Below are 6,685 nucleotides of genomic sequence, written 5' to 3' on the forward strand. Positions count from 1 at the left end.
CGGTCTATAAAAAGAGAGGACTAATGCAGCTACTAATGATGATGATGATATTGTTAACACATAATTATCTATCTCACAAGAAAATTGGGAGGGTGAATCAGTGTTTATTAAGTATTTTAAAGATTATAATATTATTTATGTGAGGACTATACTTTATGGCCTGAGGACAGCAGTTTTTGCAAACCACCTTCTAATTAGGTTTTGCTAATAAGAGTGTCAAAAATGTTTAAAAAAATAAAATATCAATAGGTACATTCAGGAATCCCTGGGTTTTAGCCTTACTATAGTGTTAGTATCAGCTGCTTTCCTGTAGATAGATATGCTATATCCACATCTGCAAGACGTTAAGCATTGTTTTCTGGCATATTAAATGTAAAAGGAACAAAGTACACGATGGTGCCAAAGCACACCCTGCACTATGGTATTAGGAAACTTATTCCAGTGATTAAATCCCTTAAAGTCAATAAAGGTTTTGCAGTTGTTTGGTTTGTTTTTTCTCCCACCCTGCTGGGCTAGGATTTCATCCTGGATCTCCAGCTTTATTTTTCACTGCACATCACTGGTGTTCTTAACATTCAATTAAAGCACACTGTGGATTTATTTTATACAATCCCTTAGCTGTGAAAGGGTGATTGTAGTTCCTAATCAGAAGGAGCTGACTCCAGCACAGGTCCAGCCAGAAGAATGACTTTGCTGGGGCCTCCCATATTTCCCCTTTTTTAGTCAATTATCTACATTTCATTCAACATCCATTTCTTTCAGTTTTATTCTTGAGGACTTCTGATAACGTATCAAACTTCCCTCAGCAGGTTGTAATCTTCACCCCCTGAAATGCCCACCACAACAACATTAACGGTGAATGACTTCAGTAGATTAAGCAGCATATTTCCACAAAGCATTTTCCAATACAAGACCAAATTTTATGAGCTGTGTGAGTATCCTGTGTAACATCTCTAGCAGGCACATAAAACACTTTGGGGTATATACAGAAAGAGACATTTCACTGGGCAGACCAGTGCATTAGAAATAGTTCTCAATCTTTCACAGTACTGGATGTGTACCATAATGTGAGACCAAAAGACACACACACACAAAAAGAGAGAGGGACAGGAAAAAAACCTCAAAGCACTTGGTGGAAGAATGAATTGAGAATTATTTCCTCAGCTGAGCCAATATATCCTACAACATAGCTTTCTGTGAGTCAGCCTTTTCGTGCCACCTAACTTAAAATAGCAAAAGTGGGATAACAGTAGGCTTGTTGGAAATAGAAATTTTTAAGGGATACAAAAAAAAAGAGACCAACTTTTGGACTGGGAGAGTGGTGATGACCATGCTGGTGATCTGCTGGGAAATATTACTGTAAGAATATAACAAATAATGCTAAAATATGTGTCATTTATCTGAGATCATAAAACAGTGGTTTCATCCCAACCCCACCATCTCCTTTAATTTTGCTTATGCTGCTGAGAAGCCCTGAGCAGGCAGGGAGGATCCTCAGGCAAATTCCACACTGATTTCACATAGTTTGGGACAGCGCTTAATACATATACATAAAGAAGGAAGGAGAATGTTTCTAGAGGCAGAGTGAAGCCAGGGAGGGGCTAGCTATTATGCAGACTTGTTGGCCACATCCCAGCCTTAGGTGGTTCTTCAAGGGTTGTGCCTGCCAGAAACAAATTTAAAGCCTGGATGAAATGTGTCTCCCACCAAAGCCATCAGCTTCCCTATTTGCTTACATGATGTGCAGCACACACAGGTAGGGGAGGTCCCACTGAGAGCAAAGATCATGTGCCCACTGGTAATTCTGCACCATCAGCTTGAAGCAACTGGCATGCAGAAGAGGTGGAGCTCCACCGTGGCCTGTATAAAAATGAAGATCATTATTAAAATGGACACAAAAATTAAAAAGGCACCCCACGCACCCCAGCTTTTGGCAGAGCTGGGGTTGTCTCTTCCATTACTGGCTTAATGAAGTCTCCTCTGCAAACACCCTGTTCACCTCAGATTTCATCCACTTGCTCACAGTCCCTGCATTGCCCTATATTTAGGTTCAAAATCTAACATTTGCCAACTTAATTGGACTTGGGACATCTTGCAAAGCAGTGGCCCCATGGCATTTGTCTTTTAGTTTTCATTTCTTCTTACCAAACGCAGGTGCCGTTTTGCAAGGTGCTGCGCAGAGGCAGCTGCACAGATGTGTACCATAAGCAAAGGCAAGGTGGGGATACTGCCTGGCTTCACACAGCAGGTTATTTTTAAAGCTAAGAGCAAAATGTCCATCTCCTGAGCCTCAGTGATGGAGGCTTGCTCCCACCAGGCTGTGTCTTGGCATTCAAACCCAGGATTTCTGTGCAAGCACCTTCCTTCCCTCCACTGCTCAGGAATTTTTATTTTAAAAAGTCTACAAGGACATAAAAAACTTTTCATTTCCCACATCCTGTCATTAAGCAGCTGTACTCTGAACAATGAATGATGACAAACTAAAGCAACAGTTTTAACTGAAGCAGGATTACACTTGGCATCACTATTTGTTTTGTGGCTTACTGGACAGCAAGACAAATGTGTACTTCTGCTACCCTTTTTCATTGCCAGCTCTGTCCCCTATTAATACAATAATGGCATGACTGGAGGGAGCACTGTAGCCAAAGCAGCTGTAGGATGAGACCTGAAAAATCAAATGACATGTGGGCTAGCAAGGGCTAGGGGTCTGTGGTTTTGGATGGAACCCTTGGTTCTTCTTTGCTGGCACTGACCTGGGACTATCTGATGCTTTAGCAGGAATAAAAAGATTCACGCAAGGCTTCTGGTCCATGGTGCTTTTGTATACATACAAGGAGATAGCTGTCCTGACCTGGGGGGAAATCAGCTCGTCAGAGGATTATAACCAAAATCCTGATCCACTGCACTCTACTGAGTAAGGAGAAAACATAATCAACCTGTGCCTGATTATCACACAGTACTTGCAGAGGTTTAAGTAATATCACACTTTGTTTGTGCATCTTCATAAGCCTTGCTGGTAATGATGATGCATTGCTGCTAACAGCAATGTCATTTAGAAACTGGAGGTACAAAAATATCTGCCAAGGATGCTGCCAGCTTTACACAAATTGATGTGAATGCATAATAACATTACTCTGCACCAATGTGGTACTTGTAAACCAAGAGGCTCAAGTTGCTGCACCCATCAGGGCAGACAGCTCTCATCTAGGCAGAAGGCTGCTGAGGGACAGCAGTACGTGTGCAGTGAGTGTGATCCTCAGAGGGGTTCAGCCCATTCTACAGAGTGGGTCATGACACAGGCAGGATCTTGTTCACACTTCCTCCTCCCGGAGCACAGCCCCAGGCTTGCATGATGGCGCACCCAGAACCCCTCACTGGTATACCCGCTCACAGCTGGGGGGGGGGGGGGGGGGGGGGGCTGTGCTCTGCACGTACAAAGTGATATTCAGCGGTTTCTGCTTGGAAACGTTCTCAGTTCCTTCTGGGCCATCCTTCTGTGCAAACATAAGACCCATTCAACCCAAGCTGCATCCGCAGGCAGTCGGGAGTCAATGGGATCATTCATGTTCCAAAAACTGCATGCACACTCGAGTTGTTCCTTTGGCAGTGGCCTGGGCTGACTCTGCTGTGTGCTTCCAACACCAATCACTTCAGCATTTGCATGTATTCCACTTCCCATGAGGTCCACAGGACTTCTGTAAACATAAATAATGATAGTATTATGGCCCTGTTTCAAGTCCGAGTTTGCAAATGGTGCTTCTATTTACTACTGAGCATCTATTTATTCATCAAATGCATTAGAAAATCCATTAAAGAGAAATTAGGGACCTAATAACCTACACCATCCTTCTAACACGGTGCTTCAGATACAGGCATTGAATATAGTTCAGCACTTGCATTTCATCTCATCTGATGACTCACTCGAGGTGGGAAGCGTCATGATGAGACAGTCTTATTCACCCTCCACACTAGTAATTGGTTGGCAGAAAATGAGGCTGTGGGGCTGATCACAGCTGCCTTGCAGGCAGGAGAGGCAGCAGAGCCTGCACTGCAGGCAGGGTCAGGGCTGCTGACAGCCATTGCTGGGAACCAGCAGCCCCTGCAAAGGAAGGGATAGCATGGTTGGCTGTGGCATATGTCTGTGAGCATGCATGTAGATAGTAAGTGTATTTAGAAAGAGGAGCAAACTGCAGCAGATCTGCCTCATAGCTCTGTTGGTCCTGCAGGAACAGCAGGGACAGTGAATTACCTCCATCTCTATAGGGAGTCACAATTCAAGCACGAAATGATGACAGTAAGTGGCACTTTGCTGTAGCCAGACCTGAGGTTTAAGTAGTAGCTTACCCTCAATCTTCAACAGCAGCTATGGGTTGGCATGTCCTCAGCTCCTTCTGCCATTACAAGAAATATAGCAAGGGCAGGTTTTCTGATAGGACTTTCCATCCCAAATCTCTTTCAATGAGCTGACAGCAACCAGGCTTCCCAGTCTTAAAATTTGCAGTGAGCTCCATAAATTGTTTGAGTGCCAGAGCTGTTGTGTATATAAATCTGTACGTGAACTGTGTCTTTGTGCTGCTCCATTTTATTAAAATAGCTGAACAATTCAGTAGTTAGTTTATACCTCCAGGCACTTGGATCATCTCTGATTTTAACTCATCTCAGAGTTCATGTTTGCAACAAATAGCTTTTCTCACTGACAGGACAACGAGATAAAGTAAACCATAAAATCTTCCCCAGTGAAATGGCTCCTACCAGCAAGGAGCAGGAATGGGGCTTGTCTTGTATCGCACCCCTGCCTTTGCCCACATCCACATCTAGGGAGTGCTGCACCACCCCCAAGTCTTCACCTTTAGTTTGGATTGACAGCAGAGGCCAGGCCACAGTTAACTCCCCCAACACTGCTACATCCTTCATTCCCCTTCCAGAAGTATGACACAGCAAAGGTCTTTTCTTTCTTAGCTACACAACAGTGGCATTTGTTTCCTCCACACCCCAGCAAGGAAGATTTTGCAGCCTTTAAATGAACTGAAAAGATCTCCACCAGGAGCTCAGTTCAGCAGCTAAGAGCTTGTCACACATCAAATCCCCATCGCTTTCAACACGGTCTGTGACAGTTTTGCAAGTGAATAACATATAGCTGCAAAAGATTTAAAGCTTTCTAATAAATGCTCTGTTGTGCCCCCCTCCTTCTCCCTCCTCCCCCACTGCACAGAGACACACACAAACTGCATTATTCTAATTCCCTGCTAAGCTTTCTAACTCCTTCTTACATCATACAATATAATCAGCCATTTGGCCCTGAGTCAGTATTTCCATGAAGCAGTCAGTGTAAAAAGCTTTCAAGGCACTCAAATTGTTTTTGCTTCTGTAATGCTTTAAAAATGCTATATCTCGGGACTGAAGAATATTCAGTGACAACACAGCATTTCTGGATGCCTTTCAGTTCTTGAATCAGAAATGCTGGCATTGAGAATGAAATTTTTCCCGTATTTGAGTTTGGTACCAAAACATCAAGTTTTTGTTTGCGAAATTTATAAAAACAAATGAATATAGACTTGAATACATTAATCAGAGAGAAATGGAAACAACTCAGTAGGATTGTCTAGCAACCCCTGTACTTTATATAAACAATAATAGGTCGCTGTTTACCAATGGCCACATTCTGGGCCAGATGAAAGCAATTGAAATGGTTCATATGCATATTCAGAACTCAAAGCAGTATTAGCACATGCCTGTATACTGACCAGCACCAGCTTTGTGTGCAGACACCACAGCTGTTGTTGTCTATAGTATGTCCAGGTACCCTATACCTATACTAATAGAATGGTTTGGGTTGGAAGGGACCAACTCAAACCTGCCACAGGCAGGGATACCTTCCATAAACCAGGTTGCTCAAAGCCCCATCCAACCAGGCCTGGAACACTTCCAGCTTTCACCATTCCAGGGAGGCAGATGAGCACACCGCATGGCAGGGAGTGCAAGCAGGTGCCTGAGTACGCATACTGAGCCCACTGGGATGTGAGAAGTCAAGTATCAAAACATCAGAACCCATAGATGAAAGAAGTCCTTTAGGGTATCTTTGAGGATCCTTTTAGGGATCCCCTTTCAGCTGGTCTGCAACAGTGTGCTCTAGCTTCTCAGCAGAGACGTCCCAGCATCCTCTCCTTATCCATAATGACACTTAGGTGCCATTAAACACAGCATGGGGATGGGAGTGACACTTTGTCCATGTTGTTTGACTGCTAATAAATGCATTTGTCAACCGTGCTTCTTACATGTTATTCCTCACCACTGCCCAGGTTTATTTTGCTTTCTGAGGGGTGGAAATGCTGTCAGACCGTCAGCAAGGAAAGTAGCACACAGGCTTTTTGGTGTGTTTATGTCCATTCTTTGCCATCCTCTTTCTGTTTGTAGAAGCCATTGTGAAGCAAGAGTGCAATCTTTGCATTGGTTCCAAAGATTCCATGGCATCAGTTGTAGCCACTGACAGGTTTAAATGTCATCTGAGAAAAGGAGCAGCAAGAAAGGCTGTGGTTTGAATTTTAATGGGAGCAGAAACTGATAAGATATTGCTGTTTTGGGGCATGCTTAGGGAAGGACTGGAAGAGTTCTCTGCTCTAAAGTGATGCGTGTAGTCAGTGGAAACAGTGTTTTCCAGAAAAATTGGGAAAAATGGTAGAAATCT

This window comes from Melopsittacus undulatus, chromosome 6, assembly GCF_012275295.1.
Source record: "Melopsittacus undulatus isolate bMelUnd1 chromosome 6, bMelUnd1.mat.Z, whole genome shotgun sequence".
Taxonomy (NCBI): domain Eukaryota; kingdom Metazoa; phylum Chordata; class Aves; order Psittaciformes; family Psittaculidae; genus Melopsittacus; species Melopsittacus undulatus.